This window comes from Silene latifolia, chromosome 2 (assembly GCF_048544455.1).
Source record: "Silene latifolia isolate original U9 population chromosome 2, ASM4854445v1, whole genome shotgun sequence".
Taxonomy (NCBI): domain Eukaryota; kingdom Viridiplantae; phylum Streptophyta; class Magnoliopsida; order Caryophyllales; family Caryophyllaceae; genus Silene; species Silene latifolia.
Genome location: NC_133527.1, coordinates 146958965 through 146976116, shown reverse-complemented (window position 1 = coordinate 146976116; position 17152 = coordinate 146958965). Strand labels below are relative to the sequence as shown.

General features: G+C 39.9%; 1 non-coding gene across 1 annotated transcript; it reads left to right on the top strand.

Annotated features, from left to right (window-relative positions):
* Positions 1–16095: 16095 nt before the first annotated feature.
* LOC141644714 (small nucleolar RNA R71) lies at positions 16096–16202 on the top strand. The gene has a single exon (XR_012544324.1). It is a non-coding gene; the product is annotated as a small nucleolar RNA R71 (small nucleolar RNA).
* The last annotated feature ends 950 nt before the right edge of the window (positions 16203–17152 follow it).

The window sequence follows — 17152 nt, the reverse complement described above, 5'->3', positions numbered from 1 at the left end:
AGTTAGAACTTGGAACTTACCATAACTTGCAAATGACGGTATAAAAGGTGGTCAAATATAAGTAGCGCTCCCTTATGTTAACAACATGGAGGAGGTGGTTTCCTAACTACTCAACATGAAAACTATTCCGAGAGCTGTAAGGAATGACTTCAGGAAAGAGCAACACGTCGTTTAGAGTTATTTTGCATTATTTCGTTATTGTTCAAAATCAAAGAATAGTGAGTTGTTGGCTAGCTCCATTGAATTTGGAAACTCTAGTCCATGGGCTACATCTTCGGAATTTCTTAGTATTGAATAATACTCCCTCTTATTCGCTATAATGTTCCCTCTTTCTCGAAACGGATTATTCAAGTAATGTTCCCCTTTCCTTTTTTGGTAACTTTTACTCTTATTTTATTCATCCTCTCTCCTATCAAACCCCACACAACTCTTTTACTCCTATTTTATTACTTTTCTTAATGTTTTGGCCCCACAACTCCTTATTTAACTCCTAATAATTCATCTCTCTCTCATAACACCAACCCCACCAATGTCCTTTATTCATTTTTAATAGTATTCCTTAAGTATCGTGTCAAAGACAAAGGGGAACATTATAACGAATTGGAGGGAGTATATCTAAGAGCCACACCACGAAGAAGCAAGCGTCCTCTCTCTTCTCTAAAAAAACCCAAAAACCAGATGAGCTCTTCTCTTGACCCATCTCCGACGACCGATCATCTCATCTAGCCTTTTCGTCCTCTTTTTCTAATCACTGATTCCGGTTTTCTCTGGATCTCGTCGGCCATGCACCAGTGCCAATCACTGTTTCTGGTGGTGTTTGGGGATATCGGATCGGTGGTTCCCTGCTACCCCAGACGTTTTTCTTGTCTTTTTGGTTCTTATGCACCTCCAGGTTGTGATCCCCGGCTCATGGCCTCTTCCCCCACCCCCGGTTAGGTGTCGTCCCCAGGTTTATGATGTTTAATGTCGGTGGTTGGGATCGGTTTATCTCATCTCGTGTCTTGGTGACTTTTGTTTGTTTTCTTCAAATAAGGTAGGGTTTTCCCGACACGGTATGATTATACAGTTAATTGCATTGGGTGTTGTTGTGATTGTTTGATTATAGAATTGTGTTATTGTGATTGTATTTATTGGAGGTATTGGATTGGATATTGTGAGCCATGTCGGGAGATGGTTTCACCCCCACGTTTTGCCCATTGCGACTCCCGTCACAAGGGGATGTGCACATTAATGAGCTTGGGTTTGCTCGTTGTGATGAGCTGGGATTTGATGACCAGTGCTACGGTTTGGCATTGGCAGGGGTGGGTTACCTGTTGCGATGGGAACCCGGCTACTCGTTGCGATGAGAGCCATTTATTACTATGGAGTTTCGAGGATGTTGGAGTAATGATCGAGTTACCTTGTGTTGCATATTCTTTTGTATAGTTTGTGATTAATTGTGTAATTGTACTGACCCTTCAATTGTTTTCAAAACAGTGGTGATCTGTTTGATATTTCCGACAAATGGTGAGCAGTGAGTCTAGCGGGTGTTGACATTTGAGCTTGCTTGCGGGTTTTGGATGGTACGTCGTCGAGACTATCACATTTTAGCTTCCGCTGTTGTTTAGACATTCATTATTAGTTTGAGTTGTATTTTACATTTGAGTTTGGTTTATGTAACTTTGATTAAACTTCATTTATATTCAGTAAATGTTTCATTATGGTATCTTTGATATTTACTACCTCGGATAATCGAGATGATAATGCTTCCACTTGTTAAGGTAGGCTTTGACAAGGCACTTTGGTAGATGGGGGTATTACAGAAAAGAAGCATGCATCCCGGCTTTAAAAGCCCACTCGAAAATACATAACCAGCTAGGGCTGCTCCAGTTGGCCCTGACTGGACTGTTCTCGGGGATCCAAACCTCAGTTTCTTGAGGAATCAGACCCGTTGTTTTCAGAAACTGTTCAAAAGAAGGTTTGAGAAGATTCGCCTCAGGGAAAGACGAAGAGAAAGGTTTGACGGGAGAAAAGCTGAAATCTTTATAAATCATTGCTAGAATCTCATCAGGAGGATCAACTTCTACCACTTCATCTTCAGGAATCACATCAGGCACATCAACCACCCCAGCTCCATCTTCAATTTCAGCAGGCTTGGAAGCAGTAACTCTTCTCTTTGGCGCCATTTTGTTTCAAGTTTTGATTAAAGAAGACGGTAAAAATTATTTGAGCTTTTTTGAATTTTGGGATAAAATGAAAAGGAAAGCAAAGATTGATAGTGAAAAAAGAAAGACGGTGAAAGCACAATTTATAGTCGGTTGAAAGGGATTTAGGGTTAATAATTGAGGCAAGTGGATGAGAGTAATCATGACTCTCTTAAGCTATCATGCAACCATTTGCATTTACTTCCCTATCCGTTAGGAATTTAGAACTCGATGGGACTCTTGAGTAATCCGTAAAAATAAAATTTCTCGCCTGGGCAGATTATCTCCTCATTCCTGGTCATATCCAGCAGAAATAAGGAGATAAGGGGCAATTGTTAAGCCAGGATAAATCCTGCCCTAATCAGAAAACAGTCTGCCCTAATAATGCTTGACATGGGCATCACTACCAGCATAGTATGTAGCAAGCAGGCATCATCCAGGAGAGGGATACCTGGCCAGAAAGCAATTTAGCAAGAATAGACATTGGATACTACAGATATTGAGCATATGTCAAAGTAACAAGCTTGGAAGTGGTTCCTATTTCCTAGGAAGACGAGGTCTATGACACCCCGCGATAACGCGGAAAATATAACTAATAAATTAAAGCGGAAACTTGTGATATTTTAAAAACTTTTTATTACTCGTTAAAGATTAACACGCGGGTGCCAAAAAAGAAATGAAACAAATACAACAATAGGCAAACTTAGGTTATTACAACCCAAGTCTAGAAAGCGGGGAAAAGATATCCCACGAATAAACAGATAAGGGGTTTCTAAACTAGCAAACTAAGGTCCAAGGGTTTAGTTCTCGCAAGCCCACACGTCTTCCCCACGTAAGCATCTTCACAACCTGTCATTCATGTAAACATGAACGCCACAGTCAGGGGGGAGTAACTCAAGGTTCTCCCAACCACAATATGTCGAAATGCATGTAAACAAACACTTAATTAAACATATTGATCATGCAACATATGTGAACAATAAAGAACAGGGGATACAATTGATAATCATGATGAGATAGGCATAATGCATTAAATAAATATGCAATCAAGAAGATAGAATAACCAAGTCAACCAACTCATATTGACACGACTCACAAGTGTAAGACCAACACAAAGTGTAGACGGAGTATCCGGCTCAGAGGCTACCTTTAAAGCATGTCCGAGATACCACACACAAGACTACATCCTAGACTCCAACCTCCTGGTAGGACGACGATCATAATACGGCCCTACTCTAAACCTGGCCAGACTCTCGGGATGGACGACACCCGATTCAACATGCGGTGACCCATCCGCATCCAAGACTCGAAACATGGTACACCTAACCGTGCCCGAAAGTCGAGTAACTCCAAATCGGACCCTTGTCACCTAACCGTGACCCCCGGTCCGAAGAGGCGGAAGGAAAAATAGCCCAATCCGGAAACATGGCACCTAACCGTAACCAATGGTCCGAAAGGGTAAATAAGGGATATCAAGTTGTCACACAATGTAAAACGTCACACTTGAGTCACAATAAGAGTAAGAATGATCATGCAAGCATAAACATAATAGAATGTCATATATCACGGATTCACTAATGTCACATTCATACTTATGGCTTGCATCTCACCATAAGTACGGATGGGAACATCAATCCCGACGATCATATCGCAACTAGAGGGCTTATAGCTCACCACTAGTATCCGATAGGACCAAGATTCTCACAACAGAACAATACAAGGCATTATCAAGAATATGACTCTTACCAGTACTTATAATAAATATCTCATACTTGTGTTATATTACTATAATTTAACATGCCGGTTAAATAAGATATAACAAGTGATAGTGAATAATGTACGTTATATGAAATATACGGGATAAAATGTGACCAAGTGCAAGTGACTCATTTATGAACCCAATAAACGAACTATAGGAGTCCAACAATTAAATCGCATGAAGCCCAACAAGCAAGATAGACGGGTCCAACTAAATTAGCAAGGCAAATCCAACTACATTAATAAGATAAGCCCAAATACAAACATATGACAAGCCCAATTAACTTAACAAGTCAAGCCCAATTGAATAAATGTGTAAAAGAACGATACTAACGAATTACGTTATATAAAATACGAGGCGGTTATTTAATCATGATTTAAATAAACCAAACTAGCGCCAAAACAATTTATAAACATGACTCACGAGCTATTTTGGCAACCTCACACTCGACCTCACAACAAACCACACGCGGCCTCAACCCGTAACTAGCTAGGCCACTGCCTAGGCCACGACCAGGCCACAGCCAAGCCACTGCAAGGCCACTGGCGCCCACTGCCAGCTACTGCTAGGCTGCTGCCAGGGCACAGCCAGCTACTGCTAGGCTGCTGCCAGGTCATGCCAAGGTGAAGGCACGCATCTCCATACATGAGACGGAAACGAAAGCAAGGTTGAGACGGGAATGAACACACTTAAAAACGTGAAATACCCACACCCGATTTATCAGCAACAATACTCCAGAAATCAGAAAAAATGGTGACCATAGCAACCCGCAAAAAGACGCATCATACAATCGAAATAAGGCCTAGTCAGATTCTCTTAAGGGCATTAAGCTATGAAAACAGTCAAATTAACATGTAAAGTGCTTACTAAACTCATGTAATCCACCATACACAAACAAAAGAACATAAAGGCTCAATCTTTACGACCACAAGAGTGAAAACCGAGTAAAAGGGCGAAAATATCGACTCATTGTCAAGTAACCTATCACCGTTACCTTACTCCTCGAATTCCCGAGTAAAAACGTCCAAAGCACGAGCCTTTCTTCAGTCTTCAAGGTCTTCAACTAAACAGAAGGAAAAACGAGTTGTTTGAGTCATAAAACCGAGTTTGTCATAAGATGCCATTTTCGAAACCTCAACAAAATTGAGACTTTCTTACCTTAAAAGAACGAGGAAGGAACGAGGAAGCTAATGGTACAAAAATAATGGAGTTTGGTTGAGAAATAAGGAAGGAAATGGAGGTTGAAGGAGACGGGAATGGGTGTTGGTTGTAGCTGCTGCTGTGTGTTGTTTTCCGCAGGAAGAAGGAAGAAGAAAAAAGAGTATGTAGGTGAGTGTGGGGACGGGTCATCCAACAACCACAATAATATCCACTAATAATAATAATATAATATATAATAATAATATATATATATATATAAATATATATAAATATATATAAAAGAGATATTTAGAGGTAGGGTGTAAGAGGGTAGGTAAGCATGTTGTCGATATAGGATAGGTTGAGAAAGATTAGTCTCACAAGTGGAAATGTGACGGTCTATAGCTAGACGGAAATTGAGACGGGAATTATTATTATTACTGTCACTATTACTGTCCGACCAAGAATATGTATACATAAATTCTTATATAAATTATGCCTCAAAAATATAATTTAATAATATGTATTTTTATATAAATGAGCTTTTATATATTAATTTTATGAAAATCGAGTTTGACATAAAATTAATTAAATTGAATAATTCAAAAATATAAAATAAAGTAATCAAACGGTTTAATAAATTTTAAATGTCAAAATGGGAAATTCGCGGGTGTTACAAGGTCCATGAAGCCTATTGTTTAGGGAGCACTGATAGGCTTATCGTGTACCTATGTAAAGATAATTACCCTAGACAACAAATGAATGTAGCAATAGGGGTCGAACACAAGGAGACGGGAATTGCGTTGTGAAATGCTATGGGAAAATTTCTATCAAGATCGATTTCGTTTTGGGTTTGTTTGTTTGGTTTGAAGACTAATAAAAATTATGATGTAATCTATATAATAAAAGGGAGTCTAGGGGAGTCACGTCACACATGAAAAGGTAAATATACGATTATAAACTCGGTAAAAATAACATTGTCAATTGTTTAGGCTTAGAGACACCCACCTTACGGCATTAGTGTCAACCATAGACCGGGTCCTAGCGAAACTCTCGTCCATGACTAGGTCGTCCTACTACACATGCTTAGTCTAATTCAATTCCGTGCCTCTCGACTTTAGAACGAATGAACAAACTTAATCTACGATTACGGCCAATAACCAAAGATTAAGTGTGACGATGCAAACATGTGCTAGAAACAATTTAGACAATATTATATCATCCTAATTTAACATTTTATATACTTGATTTTGCATGGCTTCCCTAGCCCCTAGACTAAGGAAATTTAGCTACTCATAATGCAATGTAAACTATAAACTTTGTTGTAAGAAATGCTAAACATGATTGTATGAATTATAGAAACCAAATGATATAACATGTAAAAATAATACTAATGCAAAATAATAAATGTGCTAACGAATAACTATGCGATAACTAAATAGAAATGTGAAATTGTAAACTAGAAATAGAAATACCGTAATGGAAATGAGCTTGTATGGAAGAAACAAAGTAGAACCAAATGCTTGAAATGTATTAAGAACCAAATGTTTGATAACTACAAGCTTAACAATATTGAAAACTAATATGAAAACTATTGAGAGAAAATAATACTTAAGGCTATTGTAGAGTATATGAGACGTAAGAAAATAGATCCCCCTAATGACGGATTAATTAAGGCCCCTATTTATAAGAAAATAGGGGCATAACGTAAAATGGTATGAGAGGGTCAACCCCGATCGGGGTTGCCAGCCCCGATCGGGGGCGTGGTTGTCCTGGTTAATTCTCTTAATTCCTTGATTAATTGCTCAAGGAATCTCTATGTTTATGTTTAATGCTCCTTAATCACCCGGTAATGCTCTATATTCCTAGCATCATAAGCTCCTTAGCATCCAATGCTTACACCTTAATATGGACCTTCATTTTTGGGCTTGACTTTGCTTTTGACTTCAATTGTAATTCTTACTTCAATCCATCAAATCTTCATGCAAAAACCCATGAAACTTCATACACTTAGTCCAATACTTGGTCTTGCTTAGCCATTGTACTCTAGCTTGCAACTTTGATGGATTTTAGCTCCTAAAAGCTTAAACTCCTACAAAACATGTGGAAACAAGCAATTGCAACTAGAATAACAAATATTAGCTCAAAACACTATGATAAGTGCTAAATGACATGTAAAATGGAGCTAATATAGGGGGTGAAAATATATAAAATATGCACTTATCAAACTCCCCCAAGCTAAACCCTTGCTTGTCCCCAAGCAAGAAACCACATCCCACCAATTGCAATATCCTAAACAAGCTAAGCATAATGATTTAGAAACCCGACACAACATGGGCAAGGGACAAAGCAAAACATGGATGAGATTTACATGACGGCTTAGCATGGAAAACTTTGAATGAACCTTTAAGCTCTTGCATGATATTTCGACTTATGGACTCTCACGGTGCACTCAAACTCTTTTATATGTGAAAGGACAATTTTGTGAATAAACACTCAACTATCCTCGACTTATAACAATGTGCCCGCAATCTAATATGGTAATCAATCAAAACTAGTAAGCCAAAACAATCAAATGCAAGCATGATAAAGAAGCCAAATGGGTAGGAAGAAGGCAATATGTAATGGGTAAGAAGGGGGAACAAATAAATTATGGATTGTGGAGCTAATGTCAAGCTAGCAACAACCAAATGTAAGGATGCTCAATCCCATTTCTAACCCAATTTGCAATTCAAATCATAAGAAAACTCTCCGAAATATGTGAATAATGCATGAGAGTTTCTCAAATCAACTTCTTCTTCTCTTTTTTCATTTCGATTCAAACTTTTTTTTTTCATTTTCATTCCATGCTTTTTCATTTCTTTTTCTCACTTTTTTTTCTTTCTCAATTTTTCATCACTTTTTTTTCATCTTTCTTTTTCTTTCAATTTTTTTCTTCTTATTTTTCTTTCTTTCTTTGAGCATTAAGACCAAGCTCACATGACATTCAAACTTTGAAACAAATCCCAATTGAGCACCCAAACAAGACCAAACAAGCTACTAGCTCAACAAAGTAGGCAAGTTATAATGTAGCTAGGGAAAATTGTTTGTGAGGGGGTCAAAAAGGCAAAAATATTCATGTGAATGGCTCCAAAATGCTATAACAAATGAATGCATGCTTACAAAGAGAGGATATGAGAACCATACTTGTGCGTTTTGATGAAACACACATCATAAGGAGACCTACACTCACCTAAGAGAGACCGGACATGGATGCATCGGTCCAAAGAGGTTCTACCTTACCATTTTGTAGCTCGCCAATAGTCAAGATCAAGCCTATTCGGTTCATTTTCCATCTCCCACCTACTATGTCAAGACATCCCCATGAAACTATTTTCCCATCATATAAGAACAAATCATTAGCTAAAGGCTATCATTAGGATAAGCAAAGAGGAAAGTAGGTGACAAGCAAGCAAAAAGTACAAAATTTCTCTCAAAAATTTTCAAATTTTCTACACTACATGCAAAACTACACTATATGCAAATGCAATCCCCCCCCCCCCCAAGCTAAACACAACATTGTCCTCAATGTGCCAACAATTCAAATTACCCAACTAAACCATAAAAATGGATCAAAGCACAAAACAAGAAGGACTAGAGGTCATGTTTAATGGGTTGAAAGACCTAAACTAAAATGCAAAGCAAATAAAACTTACTCGACTTGCTAGCCTCCCCCCAAGCTAGCACGAATTTGGGGGACTTCTTCATCAATCATCTAAGAAAAGGGCCAAAAGTTGAACCCCTTCCTTCCTTTCTTCTTCTTACCACTTCCACTTGCTTCACCTTGTTGACCACTTCCCCTAGAATCATCCTCTTGAAGAGGAGTGACATACTCACCAATGTTGTGGCCACTACCAAGACCATCACCATAGCTACTATACCCACCATACCCTCCATATCCACCATAGCCTCCTTGTAATGCCTCAACACCATAATCCGAACCACAAAAATCCGGACCGGGTGCATATGTAGTAAAAGTACCTACATCATTGTTAGGAGGGGGAGTGGTAGTGAGAATGGGAGGAGGAAATCCACCCGGAGGATAAGTATAAAATGAAGGGTGTGGCCCCTCGGGTTGGACTACTCCTTGCCTAGCAAAATGATCATATATGGGATGTAATGCAAGTCTTTGGTCATCACGAATTGTATTAACACTTAAGTTTAATTCCCGCATCATATCCATCATTTCTAGACTAGAGGGTGAATGAATACTAGAGGTGGAATGACGTGCTTGAGAGGGTTGACCTCCCTCACGCCGCTCAACGGTGGTACGTGTCTCACCTCTTAGGTCCAAATGGTAAGTAGGTCTAGTAAAAGGGGCACTCCCATGATAAGGCTTAGTGTGAACCAAGGCCTTAAGTTCTTTCTTTTCTTCGGGTAGACGAATGGAGTCTTGCCTACCTATTTTCCATACCATGTTAGGGTAAGCATCCCTAAACCAATTGCAAGAAAGAAAATACTCATAATCTAGCCCAGCCCCTTTTTCCCTAGACAAAAGCAATGGTCTCAAAGTGGTATTTTCTTGGTTGAACCTACACAAGTGGTGAGCAATCTTAGTAACCAAACCTCCTAAGACAATACAACTATTTTGGGGTTACATTGTTTGGTCAAGTGGACCGCAAAGTGGTAGGGGATATTGATCCCCCAATTCTCATCACCATTAACATTCAAGAAAGCACCCAAAATCTCCACCTCAACCTTCCTCACCGAGTGAGGCTCATTTCTCCCAAAAAAGGTCCATCCCATAAACCTTTGCCAAACCCTTATGTCGGGGTAATGTATATATTGATGAGGGCAATGGTCCCAACTTTGAAAAGGGAAATGAGAAATGGCATTCCATGTCAAAACGGGGTTATAAGAGTCGGGTGATTCGGTAGGTAAGTCTTTATGGGGCAATTGGAAGATATTAGCGAAGTCCGCTAGGTCCATTTTATGGTCCTCATTAAACAATCGGAAGGTCACAAAAAGCACAAAACCGGGTTTCTTAGACCTATGAAACTCGAAAGAGCTTAAGAACTCAAGGGTGAGTTCGGGAAAGGTCTTATAGTCCATTGTGTAACAATGCTTCATACCAAGATTCTTAAACAAAGTCTTAACATTTTTCTCAATTCCAATATTGTTTAAAGAAGCTTGATTGATAAATTTGGTCGGTTTCATACCTTTGTTCCTTAGGATGACCCAATTGTTATATTGAGCTTGTGAATTGAAAATCACTCTGGGAAAATCCAGGTCTTACCATTCCGGGACCTCTTCCATTTGCACATCCTCCGCAGCCCGGGAGGATTCCGCCTCACCTCTTCTCCTTTTAGAAGCACCTTGTGTAGGAGGTCTTCTTGGTGCCATTTTCTGAAATTTAAGACAAAAATTCATCTTAAGGCAAACCAAAATTCATCCAAATAGACATAATAGAACGAATTAGTGAACTAATTCATACTATAAACATGAATAGAGCATTCTACAATCAATTTCTAGTACAAATAAGCAAAAAATCAAATTCCCCCAATTTGAGTTAGGGTTTGCAAAACTTGATTAAATTGATTGAAATGGATGAAATTAAAGAGAAAAGGGAAGAAAACTTACTTGTTGATGTTAATGGTTGATTGATTCTTGTAAAATTGATGAAGAAAGTGATGTTCCTTGTGATTATTAGTGAAGAAATGTGAAGAAATGAGAGAGAAAGGAGGAGATGAGTACCGTCGGGTATGCTTGAATGATAGAAAGAAATTTCTTTTTTTTTTTACCCGTCCAAATATCACCAGCCAGCTAGAAAACCACGTCCCCGATCGGGATTGACCGATTCTTCGCGTTTTTGACTTGCTTCCGTGTTTAATCTAATTCCGTACCGTTTTTCGAAAACCACATCCCCGAATGGGGTTCTTGCATGGGGAAGCATGCCAAATCCTCCTTTTAATCTCCTTTCTTCATTTTCACCTATAAATCACAAAAAGAAACATCGTTAAGTCGAGTATATTATTACTAATCTATAAAAAACAATAAATTGCAGAAAATTAAAAACAAAAATAAATAAATAAAAATAAAAAGCTTGGGTTGCCTTCCAAGAAGCGCTTGTTTAACGTCCCGCACGACGTAAAAGCTTGAGTCGGTTTAAGCTTTCTTTGGTACAGGTTGAACGGTCATTTCCTTTATCACACCAACGATCACGTTCTCATGATAAATTTTCAAACGATGGCCATTTGCTTTGAATTTTTCGCCCTTGGTGGTCATCACTTCAACGGAACCGAACTTGTTGACATTCGTGACGGTATATGGACCGGACCACCGTGATCGTAACTTTCCCGGAAATAGTTTGTAATGGGAATTAAATAGCAACACATTATCACCAATTTGAAACTCCTTGTTCAAAATTTTCTTGTCATGCCATCTCTTTGTTCTCTCTTTGTAGAGACGAGAGCTCTCATAAGCTTGCAAGCGGAATTCATCAAGTTCATTGAGTTGCAACAACCGCTTTTCTCCACTCAATTTCGGATCCATGTTAAGCTCCTTAACCGCCCAATAAGCCTTTTGTTCCATCTCAACGGGAAGATGGCACGCCTTTCCATAGACCAACCTATATGGTGAGGTACCAATAGGTGTCTTATATGCGGTACGGTAAGCCCACAAGGTATCATCGAGCTTCATACTCCAATCCTTTCGTGACTTGGCAACAACTTTTTCAAGTATGGACTTGATCTCACGGTTAGAAACCTCCACTTGGCCACTAGTTTGTGGATGGTAGGCCAAGCCTCTTCTATGATAGACTCCATATTTCTCCAATAAGGCATCGAGTTGTTTCTCACCAAAATGAGTACCGCGATCACTAATGATCGCTCTTGGAACACCAAACCTCTGGAATATGATCTTCTTGAATAGATTGACCACGGTACGAGCATCATTTGTTGGAGTAGCAATAGCCTCTACCCATTTAGAGACATAATCAACGGCGACCAAAATATACCGATTCCCTTTTGAGGAAGGAAACGGTCCTTGATAATCTATACCCCAAACATCGAATACCTCCACTTCAAAGATACCATTTAAAGGCATCTCGTGCCTCCTTGATAGGGAACCCGTCCTTTGGCAAGCATCGCAAGCCATCACGAAATTTTTAGCATCTTGGAACATAGTTGGCCAATAGAAGCCGGATTGCAACACCTTTGCAACGGTCTTGGATGGTCCATGATGACCACCATAAGGAGAAGAATGGCATCCTTCTAGCACCCCTTTCACATCCCAATGTGGGATACATCTCCGGAATAGCCCATCGGAGCAATGTTCGAACAAATTTGGATCGTCCCATAAGAAGAACTTGGCCTCATGTAAGAACTTCTTCCTTTGTTGATATGAAAGGTTGGGTGATAATTCTCTTCCAACTAGATAGTTGGCTATGTCGGCATACCAAGGAGTATTGGCTTCCAACATCATCAAAACATCATCGGCGAAGGAATCATCGATAGGTAATTCAATACCTCCATCATTGAACTTCAAACGGGATAGGTGATCGGCAACAACATTTTCGGCCCCCTTCTTGTCTTTAATCTCTAGATCAAATTCTTGCAAGAGCAAGATCCATCGTATCAACCTTGGCTTAGCTTCTTGTTTGGCTAGGAGGTGCTTCAATGCGGCATGATCGGTATGAACAATGACTTTGGAACCGATCAAGTAAGAGCGGAATTTGTCTAAGGCATAGACAATGGTAAGTAGCTCTTTCTCCGTGGTGGCATAGTTGATTTGAGCCGCATCCAAGGTTTTGCTAGCATAGTAGATAGCAAGGAGAACCTTGTCCTTTCTTTGTCCTAGCACGGCACCTACCGCATAGTCGCTTGCATCACACAGGAGCTCAAATGGCAAGTTCCAATCCGGTGATTGGATGATAGGTGTGGAAATCAAAGCCTTCTTGATCCTATTAAAAGACTCAAGACAATCGTTAGTAAACACAAAGGGAGCATATTTTAAAAGAAGCTCCGTAAGGGGTTTTGCAATCTTAGAAAAATCTTTAATGAAACGACGGTAGAAACCCGCATGGCCTAAGAAACTCCTTACACTCTTCACATTTACCGGTGGGGGTAGTTGCTCAATAACTTGGACTTTAGCACGGTCCACTTCAATTCCTCTTTCCGAGACAATATGACCAAGCACCACTCCTTCATTCACCATGAAGTGGCACTTTTCCCAATTCAACACCAAGTCAACCTCTTCACAACGTTTCAACACTTTAGACAAGTTAGCCAAACAAGCATCAAAAGAAGAACCATAGACACTAAAGTCATCCATAAACAATTAAACACCTCCATGATAGACTCGATAAAGTCGGAAAAGATGCTTATCATGCAACGTTGGAAAGTGGCGGGGGCATTACAAAGACCGAAAGGCATTCTACGGTAAGCAAAGGTACCATAGGGACATGTAAACATGGTCTTCTCTTGGTCATCGGGGTGAATGGGTATTTGAAAGAACCCGGAATAACCATCTAGATAGCAAAAATACTTGTGACATGCCAACCTCTCCAACATTTGGTCAATAAAAGGTAATGGGTAGTGGTCTTTTTTAGTGGCTAAATTTAGCCTTCTATAGTCAATGCACATTCTCCAACCCGTCACAATTCTAGTTGGAATTAGCTCATTTTTATCATTTTTTACTACGGTGGTTCCCCCTTTCTTAGGAACCACTTGGACCGGACTCACCCATTTAGAATCGGAAATTGCGTAAATAATTCCCGCATCCAACAATTTAAGCACTTCCTTTTTTACCACTTCTTGCATGTTAGGATTTAGTCGTCTTTGACCTTGGACACATGGTTTATGATCTTCCTCAAGATTAATTCGATGCATGCAAAATTCGGGGCTTATGCCCTTTAAATCGTCAAGTTTGTATCCAATGGCTTTCTTGTGAGACCTTAAGACAAGAAGCAATTTAGCCAATTGACTCTCATCTAACTTAGCACTAACGATTATCGGACACATCTCCTCATCATCTAGAAAAGCATACCTCAAATTGGAAGGAAGGGGCCTAAGCTCGGGTTTTTGTACCTCAAGGTCTTGAGGTGTAGCAACCAAGCCTATAAAGTGTGAGCTTTCCTCCAATGATAGCTCCTCTCCATCCAATTCTTGCTCCAAAGCATCAATATCCTCATTTCTAATCTCATCATCACCTGCAAATGATTCCAATAACAACAGTGCCTCCAAGGGATCTTTAGATAAAGATCGAGGTGTAAAGTCTTCTATAACAATGTCAACAACATCCAAAATGTTAATAGAATAACAAGACTCTTCTATCATTGGACTCTTCATGGCACTATTCAAATTGTATGTGACCTTATCGTCACCCACTTCCAATGTAATTTTACCATTCTTGACATCAATTAACGCACCCGCGGTATGTAGAAAGGGTCTTCCCAAAATGATTGGGATTTGGGCATCTTCGGCCATGTCAAGAACAATAAAATCAACCAGAATGAAAAACTTACCAACCTTAACGGGAACATCCTCCAAAACTCCCAAAGGGCGTTTTATAGAACAGTCCGCCATTTGCAATGTGACACTAGTACATTTTAAGACTCCCATATTAAGCTTAGCATAAATAGAGTAAGGTATTACACTCACACTAGCACCTAAATCACATAAAGCTTTATCAATTTGATAGGTACCAATTATGCATGGAATAGAGAAGCTACCGGGATCTTTTAACTTAGGAGGGGACTTGTTTTGCAAAAGAGCACTCACCTCGGCGGTGAGAGCTATTGTTTCAACTTCGTCAAAAGTCCTCTTCTTTGTTAAAATGTCTTTCATGAACTTAGTGTAAGATGAAATTTGAGTGATTAATTCGGTAAAAGGAACGGTTACCTGGAGATTCTTCACAACTTCCATGAACTTACCGAATTGAGAATTCTTTTGATACGTTGCCAATCTATGAGGAAATGGCACTTTGACTTTTTCCGGCATCTTTGCTTCAGCATCTTTCTTTGGAGGAGCATCCTCCACATCCTTGACCTTCTCAACAACAAGTGGATCATCCACCTTCTTTGGAACATCTTCACTTTCCTTATCTTTTGGATAAATTTTCAACTCAACAAGTACCTCCTCATCTTCTTTGGGCATGGGTGGCCCATCATATTTCGTACCACTTCTTAAGGAGATAGCATTTAGGGTAGCATGTGGTTACTCACCTTGAGGGGGTTGTTGACCCGTTTTCCTTGAAGAGCTAGATGAGGCTAATTGAGCCATTTGTTGCTCCAACATCTTGATCGCGGCATTTTGAGCTTGCTCATTCTTTTGAATTTGAGCCAACAATTCCTTTTGCATTTGGACTATCAAGCCCTCAAGCTTAACTCCTCCTTGGTTGTTTTGTTGGGCATTTTGTGGTGGATTTTGTTGGTAATTGTGTTGTGCGGGCCTTTGTTGATTTTGATAACCCGGTGGAGGATTATACTTTTGTTGTTGAGGGACATAGGCATTTTGCTGTGGTGGGGGTTGTGGTTGAGGATTAAGCACATTGTTGCTTCTATAAGACATATTCGGGTGAAATCTTGTATTTGGATTGTATGTGTTGGAAAATGTACCCGGTGGATAAGAAGTTTGTCTTAAAGCTTGAAAAGCATTTACCTCTTCAATAGGAGATTTGCAATGAGCGGTGTAATGGCCCGCACCTCCGTAACCGTCACAAACAATGATTTGACTTGTTGAAGACACGGCATTGAGTTGTTGAAGGGAATATCTAGCATCTCTTTCCGCCAATTGTTGTTGGAGTAAGGCAATTTGAGCTAGCAATACGGAGTTGTCGGAGGATTCTTCTTTAACTTTGAGTGGAACACTTTGGGAATTGACATATTGTGCATCATGGACCGCCATAGATTCGATCGTGGCATGAGCAATATCGGTGTCAATTTGATCAAACCGCCCATTGTTGGCGGAATCAAGAATCCTTCGGGATTCGGCACAACATCCATTGTAGAATGTTATAGCTAGAAACCAATCATCTAGCCCATGATGTGGGCATTGTCTTTGTAGCTCCATGTACCTCTCCCAAGCTTCATATAAGCTCTCAAGAGCTTGTTGACGGAATCCGGTGATTTGGCTCCTCAAAGTTTGAGTTTTCTCCGGTGGAAAAAACTTTTGATAGAAAGCAAGAGCCAATGTCTCCCAATTGGTGATTCCCATGGCGGTGTGGTCAAGGCTATTGATCCAAAGCTTGGCCTTGTTCTTCAAAGAGAGAGGGAAAAGTATTTCCCTTATTTGGGCTTGAGTGACGCCCGTTTGACGGATCATGGAGCAATAATCGCAGAAATTTTGCACATGCAAATTGGGATCCTCCAAAGGACTTCCCCCAAATTGCTTCCTCTCCACAAGGCTAATGAAAGCCGGTTTGATCTCGAAGTCCGGCGCGGTAATTTGAGTAGTTGTGATACCGGCCGGAAGCATGGCCGCGGTGGGCTTTGAGTGATCGGAAAGTTTCACCATCTTTTTAGTAGGAGATGGTGGTGGTGATGGAGATGATGAACTTGAAACCTCCTCCTCTTCAAGAACTTTCAGATCGTTTAGGTAAGACTTTCTAGCACTTTCAACTTGCACGGGAGAAGCGGCTTCTTTTACTTCTTTCCAAAAACGTCGTCTTCTTCTAAAGGTTTTCTCGGGATCGGAATCCGGTGAAAGCAATTCTCCACTACGAGAGGACCTGGGCATAAGACAACAATTTCCAGAAAATGATAAGCAACGGTCTCAAGGAACAAGTGTTCCTCAAGACAAAAGAAAACAAGATAAAAATCGACAAATCAAAATGCAATAAAACCGTGCTCCCCGGCAATGGCGCCAAAATTTGATAGGCTTATCGTGTACCTATGCAAAGATAATTACCCTAGGCAACAAATGAATGTATCAATAGGGGTCGAACACAAGGAGACGGGAACTGCGTTGTGAAATGCTATGGAAAGATTTCTATCAAGATCGATTTCGTTTTGGGTTTGTTTGTTTGGTTTGAAGACTAATAAAATATATGATGTAATCTATATAATAAAAGGGAGTCTAGGGGAGTCGGGTCA